Source organism: Macrobrachium nipponense, chromosome 39, assembly GCF_015104395.2.
Source record: "Macrobrachium nipponense isolate FS-2020 chromosome 39, ASM1510439v2, whole genome shotgun sequence".
NCBI lineage: Eukaryota > Metazoa > Arthropoda > Malacostraca > Decapoda > Palaemonidae > Macrobrachium > Macrobrachium nipponense.
Genome location: NC_061099.1, coordinates 6,233,924 through 6,249,492, shown reverse-complemented (window position 1 = coordinate 6,249,492; position 15,569 = coordinate 6,233,924). Strand labels below are relative to the sequence as shown.

The window sequence follows — 15,569 nt, the reverse complement described above, 5'->3', positions numbered from 1 at the left end:
CTATCTAGAAAAAGATCCTGGATGAGTCCTGTCGATATACTTCTTTGCTGAAGTAACAAAGTGCCCATATCTAGACAAGCAAGGCATTGCCCTCGTCACATTTTTGAATGAGGGGCGACTCATTTAAGTGAACTTTTTTAAAAATATGAATATCATTTTTTTTAATGTTAATTTTTCAAATTTTACTTGAAATTACCATTAGTTACTATATAGAAAAAATTCATTTTTAGAAAAGCCCGACTATCCTAGTTATAGAAACATGCTCCTTTGTTATTCCGTTGTAGTGTGTATACCTGTTTCGTCTAACCATTACAAGAAACATCCCACATCCATTGGCTATTATTAGCCTCAAACTGGAAGTTGTCAAGCGCTGGAATTGTGTAAAGATACAAATGACGTATTAAAATTTTAAAATTAAAATTACACTCACAAGAGCGCATTGTCGAGCAAGGTACTGGATGAGGAAAGGAATAATCGTCGACACGAATATAAATAAAGGAAAGGATCCATTAAACCACCATTTAAATTCTGGGTTGCTTCCAAGCTCAAACGACCTGCATGGAGAGAGAGAGAGAGAGAGAGAGAGAGAGAGAGAGAGAGAGTATTGAATTCCGCGGTGAATAATGAATGTGGTAGCTGGGTGCTTGAACAGTACAGCGGATAATCTGTATGCCATGAACATACCTTGTGGCTCAGTAGGTTTTGTTCTTGAAGTTTTTCCCTTCAGCAAGGGAGGAATCGTTGCTCAAGTTCGTGGCATTTTCATTTTATAATCTTATGAATTTGTTACAAATTGACAGACCTTGCAATCAGCATATAAGTTCCTCAATTATTGCAGCACGTTGCAATCAACATATAAATCCTGTTTGAGTATTGCAAAACCTTTCAGTTAATATTTAAATCCTTAAGCACTGAAGCACCTTGCTATTATTCCATGCGTAGATGCGTTTTCTTTATTTCTCTTTTTTTTCAATAGTATTTGTTATATATTCTTTGTTTATATTTTTTTAAATATTTGTTTCCGGTTTAGCTATTTTGTATGGTCTTCTGCTGAACCGGTTGTTTTGTGCTTATGTGAATTTCTTCATATTATTACTCATATTTACTGCATTTTCTTTTCCACTTTTTTTTTTTACCGTTTGCTACTCTGCTTACATTCATTTTGCATCTTGTCATAATTTCTTGATGTAGCAGTATAGAAAAAATAAATTGACCTCAACAGAGTTTTAAACATATCTTCAGCAGACTTTGTGACATATTTAAAGTGTTTTAGTTTTTATTTATTCATTTATTTATTTATTTTTGTGCTGGAAAAACGTATCGTAATGGTCATAGGTTATATTGCTGCTGTTCAATATTTAGATAACTATTGTTAAATGTAAGTTTGAAATTTCAGTGTCATAAAGGGATTTATCAGTTCTAAATTTTATATAATAGTTATTTTCTAGTTGTCATGGTGCTGGAGTTGGACGGGTTTACCTATTTCGGTAGAAGCTCCTGTCTTATATTAATTTTTTCTGTAATTAATAAAAAATGCTGATTTCTTCGAATAAAAAATACTGATTTATTCGAATAATATGTAGCCGTTGGTTTTCACATAATTTGGAGCAGAGAGAGAGAGAGCGAGAGAGAGAGTGAGAGAGAGAGAGAGAGAGAGAGAGCTCCGACTAAGTTACAGCGCGACTGAAGAGAAATGTAGAGGAATACCCCGAAAAATAACATAAATCATTCTGAAAGGCTTTTATGTTTGACAGCGAAATTGAAACAGAATGTCCTTCTTTTTACTGATATAATTATCGAGCCGAAGAAAAGTCGCGACTAATTGTTTGACGAGAGAAAATGAATCAAAACCGCAGGAGGACCTCGTTACTGGTACGCCTTCATAGCTCAGTGGCTAGAGCGCTGGTCTAGTAAACCAGAGGCCGGGAGTTCGATCCTCCCTGAAGGCACGTTGGAAAGTTTTGAAGTCGAGTCGGTTGCTGTCTGATGGAGATGTATACAATTAAGATGAATTAATTAAGTTACTAATAAGAAGTCTTTTACTCTTTTACAACCATGAGAGTTTGTTAAGTTAGTTAGAGAGATGTTGACGAAAGTTTTGCGTCCTGTTCGGTGTGTTGTTGTTATTATTATTATTATTAATTACAATTTCAAGTCCACCAAAGGACACATTGACTTGAAATTCAAGCTTCTGGTGTTCACTAGAAAGAAGTAGCGGAAGGTAAATGGGACGTACAGAAAGAAGTGGGCAGTGATAAAAAAGAAAACGAATAAATAAATAGGAAAGATGTAAGTGAATTAAATTCAAGACTGTATTAGGGTAGTAATGCACTGCATCTTCGCTTGAACTTTTGAAGTTGAAGTAAAACCGAATGAGAAGTATTATTATGTTTGAAATAACTGACCCGGATGTAGTGAATACTGAATGAGAAGTAGTATTATTATGTTTTAAATAATCGACCTGGATGTGGTGACAACGGAATGAGAAGCATTATTATTTTAAATAATTGATCCGGATGTGTGACAACGGAATGAGAAGCATTATTATGTTTTTAAAATAATTGATCCGGATGTGGTGACAACGGAATGAGAAGCATTATTATGTTTTTTAAATATAATTGATCCGGATGTAGTGACAACGGAATGAGAAGTATTATTATGTTTGAAATAACTGACCCGGATGTAGTGAATACTGAATGAGAAGTAGTATTATTATGTTTTAAATAATCGACCTGGATGTGGTGACAACGGAATGAGAAGCATTATTATCTTTTAAATAATTGATCCGGATGTGGTGACAACGGAATGAGAAGCATTATTATCTTTTAAATAATTGATCCGGATGTGGTGACAACGGAATGAGAATGAGAAGCATTATTATCTTTTAAATAATTTGATCCGGATGTAAGTGACAACGGTAATGAGATTAAGCATTATTATCTTTTAAATAATTGATCCGGATGTGGTGACAACGGAATGAGAATGAGAAGCATTATTATCTTTTAAATAATTGATCCGGATGTAGTGACAATGGAATGAGAAGCATTATTATCTTTTAAATAATTGATCCGGATGTGGTGACAACGGAATGAGAAGCATTATTATGTTTTAAATAATTGATCCGGATGTGGTGACAACGGAATGAGAAGCATTATTATCTTTTAAATAATTGATCCGGATGTGGTTAAAACCGAATGAGAAGTATTATTATGTTTTAAAGAAGTGACCCGGATGTAGTGAAAACTGAATGAGAGAAGTATTACTATATTTTAAAGAAGTGACCCAGATGTACTGAAAACAGAATGAGAATTACACTGTAGGCATTACTTAAGGTTCTTTGCATCCTCCCCTCCTTAAGCCCCCAACTGCAACCCATTTCACTCTTCTACTGTACCTCCATTCATATTCTCTTTCTTCCATCTTACTTTCCACCCTCTTCTAAAAGTTGATTCATAGCGCAACTGCGAGGTAATCCTCCAGCTACACCTTTCCAGCCTTCTTACTGTCAGTTTCCGTTTCAGCGCTGAATGACCTCATAGATCCCAGCACTTGGCCTTTAGCCTAATTTTTAAAATTCTATATATCTATCTAACACTTTAAAGCAGCGTAACTCAGATTCTCAATTGTTTCTCTGTAACTAAACAGAAATGTTTGAAATAAAAGTTTTTATTTTTATGATATAAAGTTAGCTGTACCATTTGACCCTACACGTCGGTCAGCCATGCATTCCTGCTCTGGGCATCCATCAGAGAGACGCAACATCATCAATAAATTCTAGACATCACTTTTTAAAAAGAAGGAATAAATCAAATGGTACACAGTGACACGATACACCCCTAATCAGCTGTTGTTTACGAGTCACAATCGATAAGGATTTAACAGTAACATGGTGACAGTTACATTTTCACCCTTCTGGTTTTTCACTTGTATTTTTTATCTCTTTCCTGTTTCCTTATCTCTGTTGTTTGGTGGGGACACTGCAGGTTCATCCAGTGTAACCAGCTTTAAGTCGACAAGGTCAGTATTCGTGACATATTTAATGTTAGTTCTCTTAAACACTCTTACTTACTATATGTAGTAAGAACTGGCGTATTATATTCATGTAATCATTACTTATACATTCACTCATTTCTTGTATGTACTCTTATATCTGTGTAAATACTTATGTTATATATTCATATAATCATACGTTTAAAATTCTCTATTTGGTTCCATTCATCATGCTTTCTTTTCTCTTTTTGTAATTAGATTAGAAGATTGAAAGCTGGCTGCCTCAAGGTCTCATCATATATCTGTCCCAGTTCTTTTTAAGTCTTTTCAGAGATAACAGTGTCCTTTAGTGAAGCAACGACCTCGTATGACATGTTGCATAATGTACATTGTCTTAAGAATGCGATTAGTTCCGCAAGAATGGTTATATTTTCGTTTATTCTTAATCTAAAATAATAAAATCTGAGTGGATCTTGTTTGTCTCCCCCGGGTAATAGTAGGAAAGACATGACACAGCCACCCTCCTCTTGCAAACCTGTTTGGCCGTCCTGGGTGGGGATGGGGTAGGCAGGGGATCGGGAGGGTAGGGGAGGTAGCAGTGACGGCTTCCAATGCGCGTAGCGTACGCCAACAAGCTCGTTAGTAAATAATGTCATGTTCGATATAAGCCACTTCTTAGGAAAACCTATAAGAAAATGTAAATCTGAAAGAAAGCTCATTAGTGCATACAGGTATACCTCAGTGGCGTGGTCGGTATGGTGTTGGCGTGCCACCTCGGTGGCCGCGAGTCCGATTCTCTGGCATCCCATTGAGGAGTGAGAGATGTGTATTTCTGGTGATAAAAGTTCACTCTCGGTGAGGATCGGAAGTCACGTAAAGCCGTTGGTTCCATGCAACGTAAAAACACCATGCAACCATGCAAACAAAACAAACATACATGTATACTAAACATATATTTAAATGTTGAGTATTGAAGTCTTGACATAAACTTGCTCGTTAATTCAGAAGAACTCAGAAAACTTCTGTCTTTCAACTATGCTGTGCTTATTAATTGTAGCTTGAGCTTCGAGACACTTCCATTTTTTATTTATTTATTTATTGTTATTTTTTTTTAACTATATGGAAGCCCGTTCGTTGTTGCTAGAACGCCGACAATGTGGGTGCGCTTAAGCTTAATTTAATCGCTTTCAGTCCTAACCAAGCTGCAAAAACATTCTTGCTTTAGTGACTTTCCGGTCTGTTCTTAAGAAAAAGTTGAGAGCACGTAAAATCGCTTACCAGTGCAACCGATATTGGCAGGCTCTATTTCTTGGGCATTTGCGAAGTGCACGCAAAACCGTTGCATTGCATGCACACTTGCATTTCATCTGCAGATTATTATTACGTATCAATTCCAGATGGTCACGTTACGCTTACGCAAGGTAAAAAGTCATTGCAGTAATTTCGCTGTGGTGCAGATGTAGCCAAATCCGCCGTCATTTTGATTTTTCCTCCTCAATAAGACGAGAATACGAAATTTACTTACATTTCTCTCTCTCTCTCTCTCTCTCTCTCTCTCTCTCTCTCTCTCTCTCTCTCTCTCTCTCTCTCTCTCTCTCTCTCTCTCTCTCACCAGGGGATAACGGAACGCACCCTTATCAGACAGTTCTTTTAATAGCAGAAACAAATGATTTTTTCGTCATTTGGAGAGCTCCAAACCTCAGATAATAGCAACCAAGTTAATGTTATAGGTAAGTCCTTCACTCTCAACGTTACAAGACGCTGGTCGGTAATGTGTGCTGACATGCAAAATGAAAAAGAGTAAAAGGGATAAATAGAAAGGAGGTGAGAGAGTGAGGTTGCTTTCTTCATATCAGTTTGTCAAAATTCAAGTACTACTTAAATCACCTCATACACCCTTTTAAAAAAAACGAGAAATTTTCGTTTTATATGGCTTTTTATGTATATTTTATTTTTAAAAAATCAATATTTTGTGTTCAAGAACACCCTTGGCAAAAAAAAGTCTTTATATGACATTTTCAATATATAATTTGTTTTGAAAAAAATATTTTGTGAAGAACACCCTTGGCAAAAAAAAAAAAAAGTCTATATATGACTTTTATATATGTATTTTTGTTTTGAAGAAAAAAGATAAATATATTGTGTTAAAAACACCCTTGGCAAAAAGTCTATATGACATTTTTATATATATAGTTTGTTTTGAAAAAAAAAAAATTGTGTTCAAAACACCCAGGGCAAAAAAAAAAAAATCTTTTTGACTTTTTTTTTTATATATATAATTTGTTTTGAATGTTGTCAATATTTTTTGTTAAAGATCTGTCCCTAATAATTGAAAATTAGGTTCGAGATCTGTCTCTGAAAACATGTGCAACGTTTGCTTTGAAGTTGAAAGGAAGAGATAAAGCGATTTGAGTAGATCTCTGTAAATATCGTTGGTTCTTATGGATCGTCTGTTCGATTTTATCCTAAGAGCGTAGATCGTTCCCAGGTGCAGCAGCCTCATTCAACTCCTCATGATCGTGAACACAAATCCTTAAAACGCTTCATAAATTCTGCGACTTTAGGGATCGTTCTGTAATTGCTTATTTTCCAGGATCGTCTGTGTCAATTATATTATCTAAACGCAGGTCGTTCACACGTGCGACCGTAATGAGTCCATCCCAGTGAGCATGAAATATTGAACAAATTTCATAAATCGATACATTTCTACGATAGTAGGTATCGCTCTGTAAAATTTATGCCTTTTACTGGATCATCGTTGAGTGAATTATCGTAAGCGCAGTTCGGTCACAGATGCAACTTTATTTAACCCGTTACAGTGACTGTGAATGATTGGAAACGATGAAAATTTTTTAAAATTCTGCCTTAATTCGAAACTTTGTGCGATATCAGGTATCGTTCTGAATTTTTTTTTTTTTTTTAAATTCTGCCTATATTCTAAACTATGTGCAATATCAGGTATCGTTCTGTAAATCTTTCGCTTTCCGGGATCGTCTCTACGCATCCGTTCACTTGTGCAACTCTATTAACCCGTGCCAGTGAACGCGAATGAACGCAGAACTGCAAGACATTTTAAAAATTCTGAATCGAAACTTTTTCTAGGATATTAGGTGTCGTTCTGGAATGCGTAGATGCAACACCAATTCGTCCGCAACATTTAAGTAACTCATGCAAGTGATGGTTAATGAACGTAAAACTGAATTATCGCATTCAAGTGATCGTTAACGAAATGAAAACACAAGCCGTATTTCGAAACTGCATTTTTAGCTCTCCTATTCGCGTTTCACGCTAAATAGTCGTGAACGAATGTCAGTCCGGGTTCGTTCCTGGTTTCATTCCTTAATTAACCTTATCCAGGTAATTGTGAACGAATCCAAAACTTCTTGTCAGGAGTGGGATTCGAACCCACGCCCGGAAGACCGGACTGCGACCTGAACGCAGCGCCTTGGACCGCTCGGCCATCCTGACTATAGAGAAGTTAGTCACAATTAGGGTTAAAGCAAATATATTTCTTTTCTTATATGTTATTAGTTAATTTGAGATGTTAATAATTGTGGTGTTGATTACTCCTGCTTTAGTCTTAACCACGTATAATAGCTTCTAATACTCCGTAAGGGTAGTGCCGTCGGTGCACCTCGCTGGGTGCACTGTAGGCATTATGAAAGGTTCTTTGCAGCTTCATTTCGGGCCCAAGCTGCAACCCCTGTCATTCCTTTTATTGCACCTCTATTCATATTCTCTCTCTCTCTCTCCCATCTTGCTATCCACCCTCTCCTAACAATTATTTCATGATACAACTGAGAGGTTTTCCTCCTGTTACGCCTTTCAAATCTAGGCTACTTACTCTCAATTTCCTTTTCAGCGCTCAATGACTTCATAGGTCCCAGCGCTTGGCCTTCGGCCTAAACTCTGTACTTCACCCCAATAGCTTCTGCTATTGTTTCTTGTATTGATGCCAAATAATAGGTATAGCGTTGTACCCCATCGAGTGAAGCTTGAATTGCTTTTTCCGTTTTTAAATAAAAGTCCATCAATTCTTTTAGCCAGTGCGTGATGAATTATATCGAAATAAATTCTCTGTTTAGTAGGAAGTATAATTATATCGGAATTCAATAAAATGTTTAGAAGGAAACTTACTTATATAATCAAATGAAATTCAAAAGTAACTAAAAATCACACGACCTCTGCGGCCAACGAACTTTGTTTCAGTCCCCCCGATGTAATGTGCCGTGCATTACAGAAAACGTCCCACATCAAAGACCTTTGAAGTTATTGGATTTCCGCGGAATTACACCTCGCTGTGAAGTTTGGGTATCGGCAGTTTTTAAATACTCGCACCCTGTTTTTAAAATTGTGTATTGTATAACTTTCCTGTTATTATTAATATTTTTTTCTTTATTTTAACATGAGGTATTATTATTATTATTATTATTATTATTAATTATTTATTATTATTATTTAACATAAGAACTTTCACTGAAAGAGTCATGTATGTCACACCTAGCTGAGTAAGCCTCCTTAGAGTGGAATACCGTATGAATAAAAAAAAAAAACTAATACAGTAAAATAGAGTAATATACAAGTAGAAAGATAATTCGACAAAAAATGGTGTAGTTTTTCTTTAATAACTCCAGTCTAACAAAAGAGTTAGGCTACGGCTGTGCTCAAGTATTTGTTAAATATGGGGGGGGGGGGGGCGGAGGGGGGGGAGGTTGGTAAGTTTCGTAACCCGATTTAAAAGGAGGTTCCCCTCGCAGCACGACGAAATTTAAATAAAATTGATAAAGACACTGGAAATCGCATCCAAATATTTGGAAGGCTAGTCTTGTATCCTTAAAAGTTTTGAGTATGTATTACTGAGTTCTTTGGTCTGTGAGAAAACAGTTGCAAGAATTTTTAAAGGTTGAGGAGACCTTAAAGTAGCAAGCATTGGCATTTTTTTTTTGGGGGGGGGGGGGGGGGGGGGGGGCGGGCGGTGCCGGGTGGCGGTTGTCTTTATCAAAACAGAAACTGAATCCATGCTCATTAAACCTTGTTTTAGGGATAGGATTTTGTTACCTGTCAAATGCTCTTGTGTTTCCATCATCCATTAAGCATTCATTGCCCCATCTTGGTGTTCATTTAATCACAATCGTTTGTCCCTACACCATTCGCTTTGCTTTTAGACTTCTAACACAACTGCCTCGTTACAACGATGGCAACAATTATGGAACAGATATTCCTCTCCCTTAATTCTCCGGAACCTTTCCTTCGTCCTGACATACCTTTCAGACCTTGGTCAGCCACTTGTTCATACTATCGCCACCACGCAGACTCATCTCGCCTGTGTTCTTGTCAAGCTTCTTCTTGTGTCTTTCCTTTCTTCAGCCTCTGAAATCCTAAACAGTCTCTTTTCACAAACATTTAAAGCCATTCACTAACCCCTAACACTCTTGCACCAGTCGCCTCTGCTCCTTGTCTTTCTTTCCTCCTCTTTCAAAATATCCTAGCACACACACACACACCATATATATATATATATATATATATATATATATATATATATATATATATATATATATTATATTCGTGTGTGTGTGTGTGTTTGTGTTTGTGTGTGTGTGTGTGTATGCATAATCAATCCACGCCCGGTAGCAACTCAGACAGAGCAATGGGGATTGGGTCCCCTTAACTTGTGGATAAATAAAGGACAAAGTAGAAGCATTTCATGGACACTTTCCCATTGTCGTTAAAAGCACACTCAGAGTTTGTTACACACACACACACACACACACACACACACATATATGATATATATATATATATATATATATATATATATTTATATATATATATATATATATATAGTTATATATATATATATGCATGCAATTAGAATATCAACATTAGTTTCAACAGTTTAAGCACGCAAAGGCTACACCGCAAATTGAATCCAGTTACTCCTCGAGAATTCCTAACGATTAGCCCACCCGTTCTCTTAACTGTTTGCTAGACATTGGGACGCCGCTGGCATGCAAGTCCAAAGAAAGAAGCAAGTGTTACTAGGCGAAGTGTAAAGCAATAAACAAGGAAGGAGGCTGATGCACTCTTGCAGAGTCTGTTGACGTCATCGGAAAGGTTCATGTGGGAATTGATAACGAGATCCCTTCGTCCGCCGGTCGCGGGTCGCAAGGAAGGACTCTGGCGTCGTTGCGCCTGCGCGGAGGACAGTCGTGATTCATTGTTGTTTACCTTCCCTGGAGGGAGTGTGGGCCGGGGGGCGGGGGGAGGAACTGGGGGATCCTGAGTGACACACGCTTTGGAGAGAGAGAGTGTGTGTGATTTACGAACTGACAGTGAGATTATTACAATAATGAATTGTAACATATAATATATATATATTATATAATATATAATATAAATAAAATATAATATATATAAGTATTATTGTATGTATGTATGTATATAATAATTATGTATGTTCCGATGCACGTGACTCCAATTAAATATAGCGGAATTAAACCACTGGAAAAGATAATGAGGCAGACATCCAAGCCCGCTTTCGGTCCTTTACTAAGATTATTGTCAAGGAACGAGATGCTTTAGTAAAGACGAAAAATAAACGCCCGGATTTGTTGCCATATCATTTTCCAAGTGGTTAAGTTTCGCGTTCTATAATAATATAAATTCATTATATATATATATTAAAGTAATATTTAATATAATATAATTATTATATATTCTATATTATATTGTTTTTTTTTTCTGTCTGCCACTTTTCGGGTTGACGACAATCGGTAACATTTTGTCAGACGAAGAGGAAATCGAAACGCATTCGTCTGAATCTTGACAAATCAACCAATTTCCTTATCTTAGGGCATCGAAATTCAGTATGTATTTAGTTTCATAACTGAATTTGCATCTTTGACTTCTTTTTTCCCCTGTATATGACTGCCTGTCCGTCTGTCTGCTTGCCTGTCTGTCTCCCTCAGGTAGTGGTACGAGAGCAAGAAATAGTGTTCACGGGAGAACCTGATCAGCGGTAACCTAAAATTGCTATAAACTACCGGGATGAGTCCTACTCAGAGCGATACGGTAATACATCACGAAATCAGTAAATATCCTTTTTATTTTCCGTGAGTTTACAACAATAGATGACACATGACATATTAACGATGAGTTTAAAATGATACGGGTTGAAGCTGAGTCACAACAAAATTCAATTAATGATTGATAGAGGGGTTTACGGTATCCCCAATACATCGTTTGATTGATAATTTTTTTTTATTCACATTAAAATTCTCGTGGTTAGTCTTTGCTTGTAAACTCACTCCTCAAAATTGTGGTTTATTTCTTCAGTTCTGCCGAACATTTTGCCTGGAAACCTTTCATGTTTTATTATTATTATTATTATTCAGAAGATGAAACCCATTCACATGGAACAAGCACACCAAAAGGGCCATCAACTTGAAGTTAAAGCTTCTAAAGACTGTTAATTTCAGCCTCACACCGCAGACCCCACACTACTGCAGCAACTGATCATGATACAGAGCTAGTGATTTTTCATGGTCGTAGGGAGCCGCAAAACCGTCACATCTGAGTGTCATGCCACGACGCTAGCCACTATACCAGCTAGGATTGTATGTAGATTTATATATGTATTTTAGCTTAATAAACATCCCATGACTACTGACCAGATTCCTTATGTAGGTATTGCAGTTTATTGAAAGTGGAACCGAATTGCCTAGGACCATAAATAACAGTATCAGATCTATAGTAGTTTCATATTTAATTATTCACAAATAATACTTGTCCAGCTCTCTCTGTCCGACCTAGCCTGGATATTGGAGGGTATGGGACCTCCTATCAAAGCCTTAGATAATACGTAGCAAATCTTTTTTGAGGATGAGGAAAATAGAGCTCTAAGGCAAGATTAGGTAAGGTTATTAATGCTTTTATATATATATATATATATATATATATATATATATATATATATGTATAGAGAGAGAGAGAGAGAGAGAGATGATTGATAGATAGATAGATAGATAAATAGATAAGTAGATAAGGTTGGGTTGGGTTTATTCTGTAAATAAATTTACATACACACACTATATATATATATATATATATATATATATATATATATATATATATATAGATATTATATAGAGAGAGAGAGAGAGAGAGAGAGAGAGAGAGAGAGAGAGAGAGAGAGATAGGGTATTTCTGTAAATAAAATTTACACACACTATATATATATATATATATATATATATATATATATATATATATATATATATATATATATATATATATATATATATAGTATACATACATACATATACATTTGCTTCTTTTCTCTTGAGAGGGAGGAATGACTCCTGCTGAAGGTGTTACAAGTACATAGGTTCTTGGTCGGGAGTTCTTTGCCCATTCGTGAATAAATATAGCGTTTATCACCACTGGTGGCGGGCGATGATGTTCATCTGTAGAGGCACGTGCAAGTATACTATACGTAACCCGGCAGGATTCACGATCTAAGGGTCCACACCAGCCGGGCTGAACGCTTATCCCCATCTCACAACTCCTCCCTTACCCTTTCTTATTGATCTCTATCTTCTGGTCAGTTGCCCCCTCGGCTAAGTCATCCGCTGAAAATAAAAGAAAGAAAAAAATAACCTGAGATCAAAGATCTCTACTTCTATCTGCCTCCTTTCTCTGTCTCTCTCCACTTTTTTTTTTTTCTTCTCTCCGCTACTTGCGTCTTCCACGCACGCGAGTCCCCCCCCCCCCTCTCTCTCTCTCTCCTCTCTCTCTCTCTCTCTCTCTTCTCTCTCTTTCTGAAAAATGGGTTTCCTTTTTGACCTCTCTCTGAAAAATGGGTTTCCTCTCTCTCTCTCTCTCTCTCTCTCTCTGAAAAAGTAGGTTTCCCTTATGACATTTCTTTTTTCTTTTATCGTGTTACCTTTTCATGATGATGTGGAATGGGGCGTCCCACTATCTCAGCTGACGTGTGGGCGATTAAGGAAGGGAAACATGCTACATAATTAGTGTCAAAAACTCCCAGATAAAGATAGATTATGGAGATTTTATTAATATTTTGATTAGGGAAAGATGTAGATTCCTGTTTCCCAGATAGACTGATCGATCGATTGAGAGAGAGAGAGAGAGAGAGAGAGAGAGAAACTGTAATTTCTGAGACATTTCGTAGATTGATGAGAGACACTCGTGGTAATTTTATTCATTTTTAATTAAGTAAGTAATGTAGGCACTTGGTGGCCAGGTAAATCGATCGGTCTAATAAGAGAGTGATAAAACCCTTCGCAAATTGATAAATCTGAAGCGAAACTCGCTCGTGAATTCACAAATCTGAAAGGAAATTCTCGTAAACTGATAAATCTAAAGGAAATTCTCGTGAAATGATGTGTAAGAAAATTCTCGTAAATTGATAAATATGAAAGGAAATTCTCGTGAATTTATAAATGTGAAAGAAAATTATCGTAAATTGATCTGAAACGAAACTCGTGAATTGATAAATCTGAAAGGAAACCTTCGTAAATTGGTAAATTGAAGGGAAACTCATAAATTGATAAATCTGGAAAATATTCTCATAAATTGATAAATCTGAAAAAAAATTCTCGTAAATTGATAAATCTGAAAGGAAATTCTCGCGAATTGATAAAACTGAAAAGAAGCTATTTCGTAAATTGATAACACTGAAAGGAAATTCTCGTGAATTGATAAATCTGAAAGGAAATTCTCGTAAACTGATAAATCTGAAAGGAAATTCTCGTAAACTGATAAATCTGAAAGGAAATTCTCGTAAACTGATAAATCTAAAGGAAATTCTCGTGAATTGATAAGTCTGAAAGGAATTCGCGTGAATTGATTAAATGATAAACCTCGTAAAATTTGTAAATTTGAAGGAAACTCATAAATTGATAAATTTGAAGGGAAACTCATACATTGATAATTCTGAAAAAAAAAATTTCATAAATTGATAATTCTGAAAAAAAATTCTCATAAATTGATAATTCTGAAAAAAATTCTCATAAATTGATAAATCTGAAAGGAAATTCTCGTGAATTGTTAAATGTGTAAGGAAATTCTCGTGAATTGATAAATCTGAAAGGAAATTCTCGTGAATTGATAAATGTGTAAGGAAATTTTCGTAAATTGATAACACTGAAAGAAAATTCTCGCGAATTGATAAATGTGAAAGGAAATTCTCGTGAATTGATAAATGTGAAAGGAAATTCTCATAAATTGATAAATCTGAAAGGAAATTCTCGTGAATTATAAATGTGAAAGGAAATCCTTGTAAATTGATCTGAAACGAAACTCGTGAATTGATGAATCTGAAAGGAAACCTTCGTAAATTGGTAAATTTGAAGGGAAACGCATGAATTGATAAATCTGAAAGGAAATTCTCGTAAATTGATAAATCTGAAAGGAAATTCTCGTGAATTGATAAATCTGAAAGGAAATTCTCGTAAATTGATAAATCTGAAAGGAAATTCTCGTAAATTGATAAAACTGAAAAGAAACTATTTCGTAAATGGATAAATCTGGAAAGAAACTTTTCGTAAATTGGTAAATTTTAAGGGGAAACCATTTCGTAAAATGATAAATCTGAAAAGAAACTGTTTCGCAAATTGATAAATCTGAAAGGAAATTCTCGTAATTTGATCTGAAACGAAACTCGCGAATTGATGAATCTGCAACGAAACTCGCGAATTGATGAATCTGCAACGAAACTCGCGAATTGATGAATCTGAAAAGAAACTAGTAAATTGATAAAACTGAAAGGAAACTCGGATGAAATCAAGGATAAACTGGGCATGACGTAAAATATGCTGACGCCTGCAAAAAAAAAAAAAAAAAGTCGTTGCGCACGAGTGGCCGATGCATTTATTACATGAACAAAAAACCACGTTAAAGCACTTTCCGTTTTAAAATACGTTTTACTGACGCAAAGAGACGCGCGAGACGATTTAGCATATCAAAGGAAATTCAAAGAAACAATGGGATTATGACGCGAAAAAAAAGGATCCCAGAAGAGAGAAGATATATGTTATATAAAAAAAATATGGTCGAGGTCACGTGGGAGGGCGTTTCATGAATTTGTAGGACGCAGAGGCACGAGGGTTGGCACGATACTGCAGGAAGATAAGTGGCGAACAAAAGAAAACAAAAAGAAATTGTTTAAGGTCAGGAAAGTGGGAGAGGCGAGCTCTGCTTTTTTTCACGATGGGGTTATGGAGATACAAGAATGATATGAATACTTACCCTCCCCCCTTTTTTTCTAATAAAAGGATATGAAAACCTACCCATCACCCCTCTTTTTTTTTCTAATAAAAGGGTATGAAAACCTACCCCCGCTTTTGCTGATAAAATAATGTTATGGAAACATACCCCCACCTTTTTTTTTTATTTTTTTTTATAAAAAAAATAATTGTATGAAAACCTACCCCAACTTTTTTTTTCTAATGAAATATATGATTGTATGAAAACCTGCCCCTATTTTTTTCTATTGTAAAGATGATATGAAAACCTACCCCCTTTTTTGTAATAAATGAAAACCTACCCCTTTTTTT

General features: G+C 35.8%; 2 non-coding genes across 2 annotated transcripts; one reads left to right on the top strand and one right to left on the bottom strand.

The window, feature by feature from the left end:
* The first annotated feature begins 1,876 nt into the window (after window positions 1-1,876).
* Window positions 1,877-1,949, top strand: Trnat-agu (transfer RNA threonine (anticodon AGU)). The gene has a single exon. It is a non-coding gene; the product is annotated as a tRNA-Thr (tRNA).
* Window positions 1,950-7,374: 5,425 nt separating this feature from the next.
* On the bottom strand, window positions 7,375-7,458 carry Trnal-cag (transfer RNA leucine (anticodon CAG)). The gene has a single exon. It is a non-coding gene; the product is annotated as a tRNA-Leu (tRNA).
* Window positions 7,459-15,569: the final 8,111 nt, after the last annotated feature.